The sequence below is a fragment of the Lissotriton vulgaris genome, chromosome 3_1 (assembly GCF_964263255.1).
Source record: "Lissotriton vulgaris chromosome 3_1, aLisVul1.2, whole genome shotgun sequence".
NCBI classification, from domain to species: Eukaryota; Metazoa; Chordata; class Amphibia; order Caudata; family Salamandridae; genus Lissotriton; species Lissotriton vulgaris.
The window spans coordinates 47,930,094-47,948,870 of record NC_141689.1 but is presented as its reverse complement, the minus strand read 5'-3'; the positions used below and the strand labels follow the sequence as shown (position 1 = coordinate 47,948,870).

Here is an 18,777-nt window from a genome sequence, read left to right as displayed (position 1 = left end):
CCAGGTTTTTCCCACATGAGTTCTAATATGCTTTGCCATCGCATAGGTGTTATCATTGTTCTGAATTGACCGGATATGTTCAAGTATTCTCTTTTTCAAAGGTATATATATATATCACTTTGCAAGGGACTTATAAGTGAACCAAATATACAAATCATGGATAAACCACAATTAGATAAGAGTACATGCACTTTAGCACTGGTCCGCAGTGGTAAAGGGTTCAGAATCCTAAAGTCATCAAAAGCAAAGTCAAAGACAGAGGAGGTGGAAGGCAAAAAGTGAAGGGTAACCCTGTGGAAAAAGCCATTTCCAACACTTACCATCGAATAAATGTTTTAAAAATAAAAATCACATTAGGAGTTAAGCACACAAAAAAACTTAACTTTTGGGGAATCACATAATATTGGCAAGTAAAAGTGAGTTAGGACCTTACCTCCCTTATAGCTTTGGAGCCATATGACCCATCTACACTAATTTGGAGAGCTCTTAGATGTTCTAATGCCTATAATTTCCCCCGAGAATTGTACAGATTAGTCAACTGTGGGGGCAAAGTTACTAAAGGTACACAAATCAAATTTCCAGTCAGTTGCTCTCTTACTTTCTCTCTTTTCCCACTCACACACACACACAGGCAGATGCACGCACACACACACACACACACACACACACACAAGCACACCATAAATCATATTACTGATTTTGTTTTGCTCTCGGTTGTCAGCTTTTATTCCCTGTGCCTTTGGTAAAGTTGTGTGTCAAGCAAGGAAGGTGGCTTGAGTTATCATGTGCAGTGCATATCAAAACTGGAGACTTTCCAGTTTTTAATTTGTTGAAATATAGCTAACCTTTAACTAAGTTATTTCTTCAGTGATTGTCTATGTTTTTGGGGTTCACTTCATTCAACTGCCCATTCAGGCTGTGCGAAGCAGGTGATGGTGGTAGTGCCTGATCTTTGGCCTGGCCAGACCCACCTCCCAACCCAGTTGGCCAAGGGATTAACAGCATGACCTGGCTTTTATCCAGCCACACCTACAGCACCTGCATCTTCTCCCCTCCAGCAGCCAAGGGATTTTATCAACAGCAGTCTTTTTGGAAAGATAGTAGTTTAATGAACATGTTGATATTTTGTACATAATTGTGATTTTGAAAAAAAAGAATGGCAGCTGTGTGATCATAATTGTGATGGAAATTGTGATTTTCCGATACAAACTCATTTTTACCATATTTTTTCCCCATTTTCCACATCTCTAGGTAATCCTCAGTGCACACCTGGGACATGAGCTCTCATATTGCCCACCTTTTGTGTGGATTTTTTTCCCCACAGAATGAAAATATATGTTTTTAAGTTGGCAGTGTTAGGACTCTGAGCACTTTACCACAGCTGGCCAGTGCTAAAGTACTTGAGCTCTCGCCTCTTTATATTGGTCATTTGGCTTATACCAAATTGGAATATTTAATTTACCTTTAGTAAATTAGTACTGCCTGTAAATTAAATGCTGTCAGTGGGGCTGCAAAAAACACAGTTGATGGACAGAATGCAGAACAATGTCTTACATTCACCCCAGTACAAAGATCTGGGCCTAAATCCATCGTGTTTGTGCACTCCACACCACCCTAGGTCAGACACTGGCTATATGCAAATCAGCCTTGACCCTGTGCCTCATGGGAACAGTCCAGCCCAAACTACCAAGGCATGTCTTTCCTAGACCGGAATCAAGCATCCAAGGACCAGTTTCTGGCTATCAGCCTTCTTCAGCGTGGATAGCTTGACTCCAGTGATGTGGAGAGCCTGGGAATCACGTCTGAGCATACCAAGCCCACTAAGGGTGAAAATTGCAAAAAACACAGTTGATGGACAGAATGCAGAACAATGTCTTACATTCACCCCAGTACAAAGATCTGGGCCTAACTCCATCGTTTTTGTGCACTCCACACCACCCTAGGTCAGACACTGGCTATATGCAAATCAGCCTTGACCCTGTGCCTCATGGAAACAGTCCAGCCCAAACTACCAAGCCATGTCTTTCCTAGACCGGAATCAAGCATCCAAGGACCAGTTTCTGGCTATCAGCCTTCTTCTGCCTGGATAGCTTGACTCCAGTGATGTGGAGAGCCTGGGAATCACGTCTGAGCATACCCAGCCCACTCAGGGTGAAAATTGCAAAAAACACAGTTGATGGACAGAATGCAGAACAATGTCTTACATTCATCCCAGTATAAAGATCTGGGCCTAAATCCATCGTAGGTCAGACACTGGCTATATGCAAATCAGCCTTGACCCTGTGCCTTATGGGAACACTCCAGCCCAAACTACCAAACCATGTCTTTCCTGAGGGGCTGCAGCACTATGTGTGTACCCACTTGAGTAACCCTTTAAACATGCCTCAGGCCTGCTATTAAAGAGCCTGTGAGTGCAGTTTAACCCCTTGGCCACAGCGGTCATTCCACTGTGGCGCTGGGGGGAGGGTGGTTCACTTGGCGCTGCCATGCTCGTGACGGAACCACTCCGTCACGAGCCACGGGCGCGCTGTGCTAGTGACGGAGTGGTTCTGTCACGGCCCGCCCGCTCAGTAAAACGCCTGCGCAGGCGCGGAATTCCTGCAGCGTGGGAGGGGCGGCCGCGCCGTGACGGAACCACTCCGTCACCAGAATAGCTCGTATGTGGCTCGTGACGGAGTGGTTCCATCACGAGAACTCAAGGGGTTAAACTGCCATTTTGATCTGGCAAAATAAACCTTCTGCCTGGCCCAAATCTTCCTTTTTAACACATACAAGTCACACCTAGGGTAGGCCCTGGACAACCCAGAGGGTAGGATGCAATGTATTTAAAGGTTGGACATGTACTTTTAACTTTTACATGTCCTGGCAGTGAAAAACTCAAAAATTTGTTTTTCACTACTGCAAGGCCTTCTCTCCTATAGGATAACATAGGAACTGATTTATTACATTTTATGAGTGTAATTTCCAAATGGGAAGATATAACCATTTCAAGTTTGGTGTCTCTGAAATCCTAAGTTAAAGTCCTAACTTATGATGATGTCAGATTTTAAATTAAACATATGAAAATATTATGTTCTTGCCATTTTGTGCCTGCAGCCTGTTTCTGGGGTGTAGTTGTCATTGGGCTTTGTGTATTCCTTCTAGACAGCTACACAAAATGGGAACTTAGCTCTGACTGAAGGGGACCATCACTGGAAGGATAGGAGGGAAGAGCTTGGCCCAGTATCACTTTCACCTGAATAGGCTGTGTCCTGTCTCTGTTCGAGGGGCCTAATGGCCCTGCATAGGCTGTTCGTGCAGCATTTCTAATCCTCTGCTAGACTCGGTCTGCAAACCTGTCTCTTAGCGCTTGGAAGCCCTAAGGCAGCTACGTGCTCTACAAGTCTAAAATAATAACAATAATAATAATATTTGTCATTTCTACCACCTTAGAGCCAGGACAGGGGAGGTAGGAAATCTCATGCACCTCAAAGCCACTGTCTAGAAGCTTCTCTCACCTTTCCAGAACCAGGCCACCGGGGTATAAAAGAAGGTCCCCAGGCACCAACTCTTCAGTTCACTTCTGGACTTGTGGATACTCTTACAAGAAGGACTGCTGTGCTGCTAAAGGACTGCCACTCTGCTGGACAGCTGCTCTGAAGGAACTCCTGCCCTGCTGTGTTGACCTGTTGCCTGCTGCCCTCTTGCCTGGACGAGAAGGATTGGACCTGCATCTCTTGAACCCAGAACATAAAGTGACTCCAAGGGCTAGTTGGCTGACCTCCTGATCTGAAGCCTCAGGGAAATAACAGGCTTCTACCAACCTGCACCTGGACTCTGCTATCTGTGAGTATACCCTTCCAAGTGGTTCCAAACCAGTGCTGGACACTTGAAAGTGGGTCTAAGGTGCTTACCAGCCTCTGTGGATCCAGCGGAATCTATACATCTTTTCTGATGTGTTTGTCATTCCAAACAGAATACCACATTGCTGCATAGTTTGAACCCGTACCATAGACTCACATCATCACCACAGTCCTTGGAGCTTATGCATCATTCCGACTGTGGATCGCTACTTCGGCACGGGCCCTCACTTCTTCTGCTGACAGCAGCCATGAATGCGTGCCTCATTCCTCGATGCCAGACTTTTCATCGTAAGCCATTGTTGATGAGATCCTCGACAACAGCTCAGAAACTCTCATCGCAACCTCGGCGCATCTCAGAACTGATGAACTATTTCGATCTCAAGACGCATCTTTTTCAGGGATCCTGGCTACGCTCCGCAACCCAGAAAAGACTGGGGTCCCTGAGTTGGATAATGAAAAATTAGAAACTTATCCGGAATTAAAAAACAAGGTAACCTTTTGGCTAAATAAGAATAGACCCCTCCCGAATCATATACATGGTGAAATCCTGTATGCTCCAAGAGTAAGTTGGGTGGGTCACAGATCAAAGGACCTAGTTGGCGATTGTATCATTGTTAATTTTTGGGATAGACGGGTGGTTCGCCATATTTGTGATCGGAACCACCAAAGAGCAGAAAGTGGTATACAAACATTTGATCTAAGCTACTTTTATCGTCCCACTTTTACTGCACCACCAAATGTGTATCCTTTTGGGGTAAAACGAGGTCTCTTTGCTGGGCACAAAAATCAATTTACCATCCCTACGTTTAATCGCTTAGACATGTTATATGGGCTTGAAGGAGTAGACTGACTGAGAACTGCGATAAACAGTATATCTTCAGGCCCTGAAATTGAGGACGGCAAAGCAGTAGCCGTAAATAATGTTGGAACCTTGAAAGATCTTACTGTGCTAGGATCTCTGAGTACTAACAACAGGATCCTAGAGGCGCCTCCCAAAATCCATATAGAGACCTCGTCCTTTAATTTCACTTACACTGAGGTTGTGACCAATTTGAGTACTTGTGGCCTGAGGTCATGCATATCCAATAGCCCAAGTGAAGGTGTACGAAAAACATACTGTGATTGAAAATCAGGGTGATAAAGCTATAGGACACCGTAACATAAATAATGACCTGTGTAATATTATAGAGCCCATACAGTTAGGGGGAATCGACAATACAAGGATAAATGGTAACATACCTGATGAAGGCTGTACACTTAATATGAAGTTAATGTCTTGGAATATATCTGGTATTAGAAAAAACGTAAGCGACCCTATGTGGCAGGAGTACATTGATTGCAGTGAAATTGTGCTATTTCAGGAAACTTGGGCTGTTGAAAGTCCTTTCAAAGTGGGTTACAAAACTTTTAGCATACCTGCCACCACTCTAACCAAAGGAAGACCCTCTAGAGGTATTGCTATTTGGACGAAAATTATGCTAGGAGTTGATTTTAAGCAAATTGATACCTACAGCCAAGATATAATAGGAGTTAATTTTGTAGGACTTAACAAAAGGGAAGTATATATCCTGAATTTATATAGTAGGCCAAGTGTCGCCAATAAAGAAGTGGAAGTCATTGAGCAATTACACTACATCATATCTACGCTCAATCAGAGAGCCTTGATAATTATTGGGGGGGATTTTAACCGCAAATTTGAACTGGTAGCAGGGCTAGAAAATATTTTTGATGCGGAGGATAGTGCAAATACCATCCCTGTAATAGAGAGTAGCCCTGTAGTACAATGCACACATTCTGTAGTGCAGTTATTGTGGTTGATTGCACCCCATGGTCTACGTGCCTGTAATGGGCGCCTACCCTCTGACAGTCCTAGCCAGCCAACCTTTAAGCGGGGTAGTTGCAATAGCCATATAGACTATGTAATGGTCTCAATTCCACTTTTGATTATGATAAGTGATCTTGTAGTTGAAGACCGCATAGAGAGTGATCACTACCCCTTGTGTCTGACGCTCTGCGCTTCTTTTTTTTCAGCTAACCGCCCCAGAGAAAAATAGCTCTATATATACCCAAAGTGAGCCTTTGGTGTCAAACAATCGCAGAGCTCCTAAATGGCTTGTAGTATTAGGGAATGAAGACACTGTTAAAAAGATCTATGAGATATACGTGGAAATAGTCTCCCCACATATTAATCTCCCAGTAAAGGAGATCCCGATCATGCGGATGCATGATAATATGGTAAAGGGACTTGAACAAATATTAACTAAAATTCCAAAGCCTTCTAAAAAGGGGTCATTAGACTCAATGTCTAAGGGCGATCCTTGGTGTAACAAAGAGTGCTGTAGTGCCAAAAATAACTTATGGAGGCAGTTAAAAGCAATGATATCTTCGTCTTCAGGGAGCAAAGGAGGTGCTACAAGGATGTAGTGCTTAAGGCAAAGAAATGTTGTGATGAGAACATCTGGTCCGAGTTGCTAGATGCGTGTAAAGCAAATGACCCAGCTATGTTCTGGCGCTTGGTCTCCAAGTGTAATAGAAATGGGACTTGCCGTAGGGATGTATTCCTTGATGCCCATACTTGGGTATCCCATTTCTCTCACTTGTACTCAGCCCCTAACAATGAGGTTATCCTTTGTAGCGATTATCTAATTCTCAATCCAAGCGAGATACCTCTGTCTTTTAGCATGCTAGAAACCATGGAAGCAATAAATACAATAAAACAAGGGATGGCACCTGGGCCGGACAAGATCCCTGTGGATTTGTGGAAACACGAGTAAGAGATATGGGCCCGTATATCAACCTTTTGTGCAATGCTATTGTAAAGGGTGCTCCTATCCCTGATACATGGCGGGCGCAGAGATTGTAGATATTTTTAAGAACGGGGACCGTATGAACACGGTGCATTACAGACCGATTAGTCTAATCGATGTCCTACGAACGTTTTTTGCAAGACAAATTTTAAACAAATTGAGTTCCTGGATTGGGGAAAACAGTATTCTAACCAAGTACCAGGCAGGTTTTAGGGAAAAAAATAGCACAATCGATCATGTGTTTAGATTCCTTTGTATTATCTGGAAGTAAAAAAGTGCATCTTTACATTGCATTTGTTGACCTCAGGACAGCTTTTGACCTGATTCCCAGAAACGCCCTGTGGACAAGACTAAGGGACCAGGGTGTCCCGGGGAAAATTTTAGCACAGATTATTAGGCTGCATGAGGCTAACTTTGCCAGGGTCAGAAGGGGTCCAAATGGTGAATTGACAGATGGTATATATATAAATAGGGGTGTAAGACAAGGGTGCGTGCTGGCCCCCACACTGTTCTCTTTGTATGTGAATGCTCCCTTGCTTGCTTGCCAGTGGTTTAGACTATTTGCAAGCATCCTGCCGCCACATTTTGTGTGTTTGATTTAATGCACTAATTGTCCAAGGACATTCCCAGGTAAGAGTTAGTTGCTCATTGTGCTATGGGATCCACGTTATACTTTATTGATGAGGCCTAGGAAGGCCAAAACCAGGCTGGGGCTACTTGTAGTTCAGGGTCTGTACTGATCTGTATACGTAGGGCCTCTGTCTAGAGTGGCACAGAGGGTGGCACAGACAGGGGCAAGGAGGGCAAACAATGTCTGGATGGAATGCAAACCTGAGGGTTTGACAGTGCTTTAGACCATCAGTAAGCATCCCTCTCATAATCCTTTGTGTATTTCAGTCAATCAATCAATCAATCTGTATTTGTAAAATGTGGCTAATCACCTGTGAGGGTATCCGAGCACTGGGACAATCCTGCTGCAGGGTAAGGGTAGCGTCCGCCTTACAGATGACAGACGCCAAGAGTTGAAGTAAGGAAGAACCTTTATTTGTTCAAGAATCAACTTCCAACGTAAGCGACCTCAGCCACAGCAAACACCCTGCAGGTGACACTTCAGATATCGGGCGCTCAACTTAGAACGCTGGTCGCGGTGACATTCGGCATGACGTCACCGCGAGTCGTTCTAATGCAAGCTGAGCTGCCGGGGGGGGAAAGAAGTAGAGGGAGATACCACACACCCCCCTCCCCTGCGGAAAAAAGCATTAAACATAAAACATTGAACCAGATATTACAGGCGGATTACATCATTACATATTGTTCAAAATGTCTGGGTGGTCTGGTCATTCTCAGGCTACTTCTTCTACCAGGTTTGGGGTCCGACTCCCGTTTCTTGGGAGAGGGGCCACTGTTCCCCTCGGAGTCGTCCTCCCTAACACTGCCACTATCTGAACCTTGGCCGGGCGGGTAAAACTTCACTACTCTCCCCAAGTTCCAAATCTTCCCTTCCTGGGTCTTGATGGCGTTCCTGAATAACTTAGTGATTTTGGTGGGCCTACTGTATCCTGACTCACTTGCCCTGCCAGTGGGTGTTCTGATCTTGATGTCATCACCTACTTGGAACCCGGCCTCCCGTGTAGAGTTAAGCCTGTCGAATCTTTCTTTCCTCTCCCTCGTTGCTCTTTCCTGCCTCACTAACCCTTCCGCTTCTTTGGAGTGGTCTGACCAACCCTTGCGCCACCCCATCCACCCTGGAGACAGTTTGGTGTTGGGTATCCTTCCTCGGAGCATCTCGAATGGGGTAACACCCGTCGTCTGGTGCGGGGTGAACCTATACGCTTCAATGCGCCTCCACACTTCTTCCTTCCAATTCATGCTGCTGGCCTTCGCTAACTGGATACTCTCCTTGAGGGTCTTATTAAAACGCTCCACCATGCCATTTGTCTCTGGGTGGTACAGGGCACACCGCTTGTGCGTGATTCCTCTCTCTCCAAGGAAATCCTCCATCTCTTTAGAACACAGTTGCACTCCATTGTCCGTGAGTAGACTGCTGGGTAATCCTTCTTTTTCAAACAGCCCTTGAAGGAACTCGATGACAATCTTGGTTGTGATTTCGCTCACCAATTTCACTTCTGGCCATCTGGAGTACAGGTCCATGAGCACCAGGATATATGGCGTGCGCACCTCTCCTGTCAATGGACCGACGATATCCAACGCCAACTCTTCCCAGGGTCCTGATGGCGGCGGTCTGCTCACCATTGGGGGTGTCGATTGCCTCAGCACTTTGTCACTGATGCTACACGGGATGCAGTCCCTCACCTTCCTTTCAATTGCCAGGTCCATGCTCGGCCACCAGTAGTCTTCCCTCAACCTTTGTTTGGTCTTGGTGATGCCCAGATGGCCATCGTGAGCCATGTCAATGAGATTCTCTCTCACCATTGCGGGAGGAACTAACCTCGTTCCCCTGAACAGACATTCGTCGACCACGGACAACTCATCCTTTACAATCCAGAATGGCCGAAGGGCCTCCACGCGTTTATCTTCTTGTTTCCATCTGCCCGTTACTCTCTTGCATACCTCATCCAAAACTTCGTCGTCCTTTAATGCACATTTCCATATATCCTCACCTATTGCTCTCTGGATGGCACAAACATTTTCCATCTGGTGATTATCCAAATCATCTTCCGGTTTGTCCTGCGATTCACTCCCATCGCCTCCTTTCACCAACCTCGATAAACAGTCTGCCGCCAGATTGCGAGCTCCAGGGACATACTCTACATTGAAGGTGTACTCCTGGAGGCCAACGACCCAACGCCTGATCCTACTGGAGATCGCATCCAGCCCGTTCTTACTGAAGACCTCCACCAATGGCTTGTGGTCGGTGCGAAGGATGAACGTTGTGCCCCACAGGAAGTCCCTAAATTTGCTCAATGCCCAGAACACTGCTAAGGCTTCTTTTTCGATCACGGAGTAGTTGTTTTCTGATTTCTGGAGGGACCTTGAGGCGAAAGCTATCGTTTCTTCTCCGTCTTTGCTTGCTTGAGTGAGCACCGCCCCTAGCCCCTTGGCACTTGCGTCCGTGGTCACAATGGTCGTCCGATTTGGTATGTAAGACTTCAGACTGGGTGCTTCTGCAAGCGCATTCCTCACGTCCTCGAACTCACACTGACACTCCTGATTCCAATTGAACACCGTGTCCTTTTTCAACAACAGCCTGATAGCATGCGTTCTCCCCGCGAGGTTCCGTATGAACTTTCCGTAAAATTCTAGCATTCCCATGAAGGACTTGATCTCTTCCTTGCTCTTCGGGGGCGCCAGGTTTACGATGGTGTTCTGGAGCTCTGCCTTGGGACGGATTCCTTCCGCAGTCACTTTGTGTCCCAGGAAGTCCAGTTCAGCACACCTAAATACACACTTCTCTCTCCTCACTGTCAGACCTTGTGACCTAAACCTGGCTAGTACTTGTCTCAGTCTTCTGTCGTGCTCTTCATGGTCTCTGGCGAAAACTAGGACGTCGTCCTGGTAGCACACGACCCCAGGAATCTCTTTCAGGATGTTTCCCATGAGCCTCTGAAAGACGGCTGCCACAGAAACCAACCCAAATGGCATCCTTTTGAACTTGTATGCGCCCATGGGTGTCACGAACGCTGTGAGTTCTTGCGACTCTTCATGAAGTTTGATCTGGAAGTATGCTGAAGTAAGGTCAAGGGTGGAGAATACCCTTGCGCCCTCTAACATGCTCATCATCTGGGTGATGTTGGGCAGCGGGAAGCGGTCGACCAAAACCTCCTTGTTCAGGGCCCTGAGGTCTATGCACAGCCGAACCGATCCATCCTTTTTCTGCGCAGCGACGATGTGTGCCAACCATTCCGTCGCTTCTACCGGTTCAATAACACCTGCCTTGCACAATTTCTCAAGTTCAGTCTTTACTGCTTCTTGGATGGCAATGGGTAGCTTCCTGACCTTGGCTACTACAGGCCTAGCATTTTCTTTCAATCTGATCCTGTGGCAGTAGTTCTTCAAGCATCCTAGCTCTTCCTTGAATACTTCCTTGAACTCCGTCACTAGATCCTCTTCCGGCTCCCGTATCTCTTGTATCAGAATTTGGGGATTGCTGTTAGGATCCAGGTATACCCCCAACTCCTTCTGTGCTTGCCAACCCAAGATGTTATCACCGACAGTGGACACATACACCTTGGACGTCGTTGTTCTGCCTTTGTATTCTATAACGTCCCAGAAGTATCCTTTCATAGAGATAGGGCGACCCGCATATCCCCCAGGTCTCAGATCCATTCTCTTCAAGATTACCTTCCCTTTGGACACGCGTGAAAACTCTTTCGCACTGATGATGGTTATACTTGAACAGGAATCGAACAGAGCTTCTAGCTCGGTGCCTTTTACTTTCACAGTGTCTTTTGGGCTGCAGACCAGGCCTTCTTCCACTTGCACAACTATTTCATCACAGACCGTGTTAGTCCTGTCCCTATACTGTCTACTGGGTCCCTGACCACTTTTGCAATACTGCCTGAAATGACCCTTCTTGCCACACTTGTTGCATGTGAACTTGAGGGCGGGGCACTCCTTGTCATTTGCCATGTGTCCTTGCTTCCCGCACCTGTAACAGGCACCCTTGAATGACCATCCTGGTTTGTCATCTTTATTTTCCTTGTTCGCCACCTTCTGGCCCTTGATCACAGACACTGCCTCCAACTCAGTTGTAACTTCACTTACTTTGGGTTTCTCTTCACTTCTCCTCTCCCCACTGTCCTGTTTTATTTCGCTGACGCACTGGAGCATGTGTTCTACCTGTTTGGCTATTATTAGGACTTCGCTTAGGGGTGGGTCATCCTTAAGCCACAATTCCTCCCGTACCCGTTCCATCCTGCATGCCAACACGAACTGGTCCCTGATCCTTTCCTCACTCGCACCACCGAATTTACATGTAGCAGCTAGCTTCCTGAGGTCTGAGACGAAGTCCTCTATTGACTCCCCTTCCTTCTGTACTCTTTTCCCAAAATGATAACGCTCCATTATGGTGCTAGTCTTCGGGAGATAATGCAAATCTAGTTTCTTTAAGCTTATTTCAAATTCATTGAGACCCCTCGCTTCTTGTGCCCCTAGGTCTGGGAGGTGATCAAGAACCTCTTCCCCCTCTGCTCCCAGGTAATAAGCTAACAGTGCCACTTTCCTCTCCAACCCTAGATTAGGGCCACACACAGTAGCATAATTTAAGAACACTTTTTTCCACTTTTTCCACTGAATAGCAGGTTCCCCTGGGTTGGTAAAAAAAAATGGTGGGGGCGTTACACTTTGCATGCCTAAGGTAAATTGGAACCTCCCCAAGGTAATGGGAGCCTACTTAGTGGGTGTACTACGCACAGGAATAGGGAGGAAGTCTATCACAAGCCAACCAGTACATACACACTGCTTACAAGTCCTATGAATATTACACAATTCCTGCACTTTTACAGATAAACTCAACCTATTCCCATAATAACCACTGGGTGGCACTGTGGTGCGTAAGACAGTCAGCTCTGAGGAGAATTCGAGCTTGATATTTGATATTTGATATTTATGGTTTTTTGTAAAGCGCTACTATCGCTCCGGGAGGAGCATCTTGGCGCTGCACCCACAGCAGATCTACTTGGATAGCATGGATCAGATGGCTGCGAGAACTGAGGAGTCAGATTGAGAGTAAATCCACGTCTTCAGGGCTTTCCTGAAAAGGCTTTCTGAGGGGGCATGCCTAAGATGAGGGGGAAGGCGATTCCATGCCCTAACAGCAAGGAATGAAAAGGTCTTTCCACCTTTTGTTTTTAATTTGATACGGGGTTCAGAGATGAAATTAGCGCCTGATGACCTCAAGCAGCGAGTTGGAGTATAATGCTGAAAGCGCTTGGTCAGGTAAGCTGGGCCCGTGCACTTGTTAGCTTTAAAAACAGTAATTAAAAGCTTAAACAAGATTCTCTTGTGGAGGGGCAGCCAATGGAGTGCGTTGAGGGCTGCAGTGGCCGAGGACCTACGGGGGAGTTTCAGGACGAGTCTGGCGGCTGCATGTTGAACGGTCTGTAGTTTTTTTAGTGAGGACTTCTTAATGCCTGCAAGGAGACCGTTACAATAATCCAGCCGGGAAAGGATAAGTGCAACCGCGACTGATTTCCTGGCTGAGATAGGCAAGAAATTAAAGAATTTCTTTAGTTGCCTGATTAAGCTGAAACAGCGTCCTGCGGTGATGCGCACATGTTCATCGAAGCTGAGGGAAGCATCGAATTGAACTCCCAGGTTGCGGGCTGACACAACCGCACTTGGTGGTGCTTCAGAATTTTGGGGCCACCACTCTTTAGGGGAAAAGAGTGTGCCTTTACCGAGAGGTATTATTTCGGTTTTGGCGCTGTTACATTTCAGATGATTCAGGTTGAGCCAGGAAACGACTTCTGAAAGGCAATTTTGGAGTCTGATGGTAGCGTCAGGGATTCTTTTGTCGATAGTGACGACGAGTTGAGTGTCGTCAGCATAGGACGTCACTAGAATCCCATGTGACTCAATCAACGTAAGGAGGGGGGCCATGTATACATTAAAAAAGAGAGGGCTCAAGATGGAGCCCTGAGGGACACCTGAGATGATGGGGCGTTCACCAGAGAAGTAAGGGCCTAAGAAAACCGTTTGAGAGCGATTGGACAGAAATGAAATTATCCAAGCAAGCGCGGAACCCGAGACACCTGAGGAAATATAAATGTTATGGTCAAGTTGTGTTCCCTAGCGCGTACCCCACCGACTCCATGTACCAGCTTAAAGTGCATGTAACTTCCCTCCTGTGCCAGCTATGAAGACGCAAATACATTTGCGTCCAACGTTAACTTGTCCTCTTTCAGATCCACCCTGAATGGGTTAAATAGTCCGTTCCTAAGTATGCTATGCCAACGTCTTTTTGTAGTGTACTTTACATGTTTTTCCTGCTCTGGCAAAGTAGGCCCTGAATTTCTGCCATCGAGCCTCTTTTTCTGGCTTCTGACTATGACAGCCTCAGCCCAGGCTGCTTCTGTACCCGTGAACTCTGACTTACTTCCAGCGCGGCCCCTTGCGCTCAGCTCAGCCTGCTTTCTGCCAAGACTGACTATAACCTTCGAGTTATCTGTTCCGCTCCTCGAAAATGCATTCCTGCCTACCAGCTTCAGTAAACATCCTCCCCAGCTGCAGAGCCAAAAGGGCCGACCTGTCTCAGTGCAAGTAATTCATAGCTTCTGTTACCATGCCTCCATGGAAGGCCCCGTGCCCCACGCTTCTCATGCAGACACTTAGGCGCTTATACACGCATCCACAGTTAGCATAGAATAGCTTCTGCCCTAGAGACCTTTCCGCCCAGATAATATGGTTCCTAAACATCAGATATCAGATATGATAGAAGTACAAGTTGATCTGACATGCCAGACTTCTGTCTCTTTCCGTCAGTGTAAATGTCAAGTCCCCTGCACCCCTCCAATCACACGTCATGCAGCTGCGCGCGCATCCAAGCTTCCGATTTCTGCTGACATTGCCACATTTCTGCTTGATGCCACCCACTTGCGTCACCTATCAGTGACGTTTTCTAGTTCACGCCTAGTTCACGCCTCTTGATTACGTACTAGTACCACGTGTATACTGTTATCTTGTCTTCTCTCAACTGTTACGCCTCCTACACTGTATTCTTATGAAATGGATTAAGTATATAAGCTATGTATTGTCAATAAAATGGGGCGCTCTATCCCTTCTGACACCCCTGTGGTGGTCAGAATCCGATATCCTGGTCATGACCATTCCTTTTTGAGGAATAAAACCCTTAGAAACTCTAACACCACGGACTCTGGTTCTTTCTTTCCGATCTGAGTTATTATTGATTAAGTACTTACCTGCATAGAAATTAAGAGAGTAAATTAATTATTTACGTCATTTTGGCGCCCGAACAGGGACCCCTCCCCCACCTCACGCGCCGGTTGGCGCATTGCAAGCTCTGTCCCCTGCCATCAGTTAGATGGAACCAACGCATACCGGCAGGATTTCCTGCATCTCCCTCTGACCCACGGAGGTGACGAAGACTGCGATCAGTGCCCAGACGAGGCGGTGAGGAGTGCGGAGGATCCCGACCAGAGCCTAGCCGAAAGAAGCAAGGTCCGAGGTGTCAAGAGGCCCACCAGTTTTCCGAAGTTTTCCGAAGTTTCCCGAAGTCGAGTCGAGTCCAGTCGAGTTTTCCGAGGCCTTCGAGTTTCCGTGCTTCCCGGTGAGTACCATTGCTGGGACGTATCTAGACGGGTTTGGGTACACAAGTCCGGTCTGCACTGTTTTTAGGCAGTGTATCTGTACTGTTTAGCAGTATATCTAGTATTCTGAATTTCTGCACTGTTACACCAGTGTATCTGTACTGTTGAGCAGTACATCCAGTATAGGGGGTAGTCATCTATGTCTCAAATGTCTTTTCATGTGATTAATGTCGTGGTATGAATGTGACCGTTTAATGTGCATTATTGTGTTTCTCGTATAAAGTAGCTGTAACTAGTATTTAGGAGTAAGGATTGAGTATTCAGTAATAAGTAAACAAGATGCCGTTTTTCAACAAGTTAAAACAGTTAGGAACTAGGAAAGGAATACTGGAGGAAGAAATTCCTATCCCCCCTAGGGACACTCCAGGTAACTTTATGTATCATAAACATGGTATAGATGCCATATTGTATCTAGACTTATGGGCCGATTATACCAAACACCTAGACGAAAGACACAGATGGCCTGTTACCGGAACATGGGATGCCGAGTGCATCATGAAGGTAGAAGAAGCATTATGGAAAAAGAAAGCTAGACAATCACAGAAAGACGCCATAGAATTCTGGCGTAAGGAATCACATAAGCGTGCTGAGAAAGCACTCCGTAGAGAAGACAGACTTAAAGAATCAGACAAGGCCCAAGAAAACGAGTTAGTTACTGAAGGGATCCGAGTAAAAACAGAACAAATAGACCGTGCCCGAAACAATCTTGTGAATGGTATGTATCTCGCGGCCGAGGGTACACCTGAGGCCCTATCAGAAATACCGAAAAACTTACCGCCACCATTAGTTCCAACTAAAGTAATGCATAAGACTACTAAAGACATATTCCTAAATTCTTATCTAGAGGATGTAGCACCGGCTTACACCAATCTGCCTGTTCGTGCCTTGCCCAATGACAGGGACGGGGGTGGCACCCCGCCCCCGGATCATGTCCCGACAGTACCGCGACAGACCTCCCCCGCTCCGCCAGCTCCGCCACTTCCCATACCGAAAACTGACCTACCGAAACCACATCTACCTGATCCTACCAAACGACAAATTCAAGTTCAGGTACAGACTCCACAGGGAGATAATGCCCAAGCATCCGCTTCAGGAGGTGCGACCGCGGGTCTACGGACCCCGCCATTAACACACAGATTCAATCTCAGGGATATGCAGAGTCCTCTCACGTTCAGGTCACCCCGACTTGACGCATTTAAAGAAAACCTTTCCGTTTGCAGATATGATCCAGTACCCGGTAAAAACGATCTAATGATGTTGGCATCACTACGGTTGAGATCTGCTACTGATATCTTGCTATGCTATGTAGGAATGAAGGACCGTCTAGATAGAATATACGAGTTTGTCCAGACAGGGAAAGACCCTGACAGTATCAAGGATGCCATGGAGAAACAGAAAGTTGACATTCAAGCACAAATACTACGATTTTTTATAAATTGCCTAATAAGAGAACGAGACAGGCCTGGAACAGATCAAAGTGAATTAGATGCACTAAACAAGTGGGGTCAAAACATAGCCGAAGGAAAACATGACAAGGGGGCTTGCATAGCCAGTATGTACAAGAAAATTAGAAAAGCAGTGATAACAGCACACCAGAAAGAAAAAGCTTCCTCCGAGGAGGAAGAAGAACCTGAAGAACCAGAAAGGACTCCAGATACTATAGCGTATGTAGGTAAGGGAACTTACCTTAGGAAAGGCATCCGTCCAGAAAGCAAGAGAGTTTTTCTCTCTGCTTTAACAAACCCGAATTCTTCTGAACACCAATTCCAGGAGACTGATAAAAGACTACGAGAAAGAATGGGGTACCATGTACTCAATTCAATGGATGAACAAGAACTAGCCCGGTCAGCCATATTATGGGCTGAAAATCCGGACATATATAATGATGAGACTTTAGCTCAGACATTTCTGAACCTTTCCCCAGACGAACAGAAATTAGCAGGTGTATACATGATTCAGCACCTCCTCACGAAATACAGAAATAAACATTCTGATCCAGGTCCCTTACATGAAACATTAGAAGCACTACTCATGGATAGATGGAGAGGTTTCAGTACCAAGTTAATACAAATAATTCTAGAACAACGACATAAATATAACACTTTCATAAGTTCTGAATATGTTCCGGCCCCGCCTCCAGAAAGGAAAATGTACCACATGCAATGCGGAAGTGGCATTGAAAGCCAGAACCCCTTACGAGAAGTACACCCAGTTATGGGTGCGGACCATGCCTTGAAACGTGTATATGTGCACACGCCACTGACTAAGTTAGAGCTGTTAGAAATGAAGAAACTAGTTCCGTGTCATGATAAAGACCCTGCAGGTTTTCACAGAGAGTTTAAAGACATGTTGTTAATGGGGGATTACACGTATGATGATATCATGAAAATGTTAAAAGTACTGTTGCCCACGGGCATTTACGAGAAATTAAAGGAAAAAGAATGGGAGGTGGGGGACACAAAGATTGCATGGGCAGAAATAGAAGACGAAGAAAGCAAACGGGTCCCAGGGGTAGGCCTTGGGGACAAGACTAAAGCATTACCCGGATTAATAGTACAGGTCCTGCCAAGATTATTGACAACTAGAAAGGAAGATTGGGACGCCATCTCGTCCTGTAAACAGAAACATGATGAAGATACTAGTGACTTCTATTCAAGATTCGAGAAATGTTTCATTATAAATAGTGGCCTACAACCAAGTAGCGAATCATATCCACACCTTTTTGTATCAAAACTAGTCGAGAACTCCCTACCATTAGTTAAAAACAGAGTGTACAAGGTTGAAAGTACTTGGCAGGCAAATACGCCATCCCAGATGTTACAAATGTTACAATACCATCAGAACAGAATTAGAGAAGAACAAGATCAAGAACAGAAACGTATGAAAGACACCAAGATGAAAATGTTAGTAGCTCAGACGGTTCCAGCCGACGGTCAGAGAAAAGGTGGGACCCAGACAAGTCACACTACAGTTTCCGTTAAAGGGACATGTAATTACTGTAAACAGCCAGGTCACTACGTACATGAATGCCCAGTCCTGAAACATAACATAGCAACAGGTAAAACTAAAGAAAGACCGCATCCGCCTAGACAAGATCAGGTTCAGCAACAGACCTCACAAAATGTACAGCCAATGCAGAATACACAGCCTATGCATGCTCCATCTCATACAGCACAGACAGTAGCAGGACCACAGCCCATTGCCGCGACTCAGCAAGTTTCGCAACAGATGTATCAGTATGCCCAGTCTGCATATCCAGATTACCCCCGATATACATGAAACAGCCTAGAGAGGGAAGGTGGTTTGCCTCTTATTGAAATTCCTGTAGATCAAGAAGGTCCTTATGTACACAGTCACGTATTGGGAAAAGACAGAAAGTTTTTAATTGACACAGGGGCAAGCCGCACCACAATCAGTCATAATGAAGTCCCAGGGGCACCCCTCTCAGGCTCACAGAACGTTTCCCTTGGTTTTTCAGGACAGCCTATTGTAAATGAAGTATCGGAACCAGTATCCTTGGCTGTGGGTCCATTATCACGAGTTACAGATTTATTACTTACGAACTCATGCCCAGAAAACTTGTTAGGAATTAAAACTCTGAAGGCTCTAGGAGCTATAATATGCTGTTCCCCGGAGGGAGTTAGACTCTTTCTACGGGATTTCAAGGGTCATTATGTTTTACGAGATTTTGATGTCAGATTGAAAAATGTACCAGATCACCTATGGGCAAAAGGCCCAGCTGACGTAGGTTGTATGCATATCACTCCATACCGTGTTACACTCAAGACAGGAGTTGTTCTACCCAGAATCAGACAATACAAGTTACCACCCGATGCTGTA

The 18,777-nt window shown here is 45.9% G+C and overlaps 1 protein-coding gene across 1 annotated transcript in view; it reads left to right on the top strand.

Annotated features, from left to right (window-relative positions):
- LOC147725917 (uncharacterized) overlaps positions 1 to 18,777 on the top strand; it is a 104,340-nt gene that overhangs the window by 39,663 nt on the left and 45,900 nt on the right. The gene's annotated exons all lie outside the window — the stretch shown is intronic.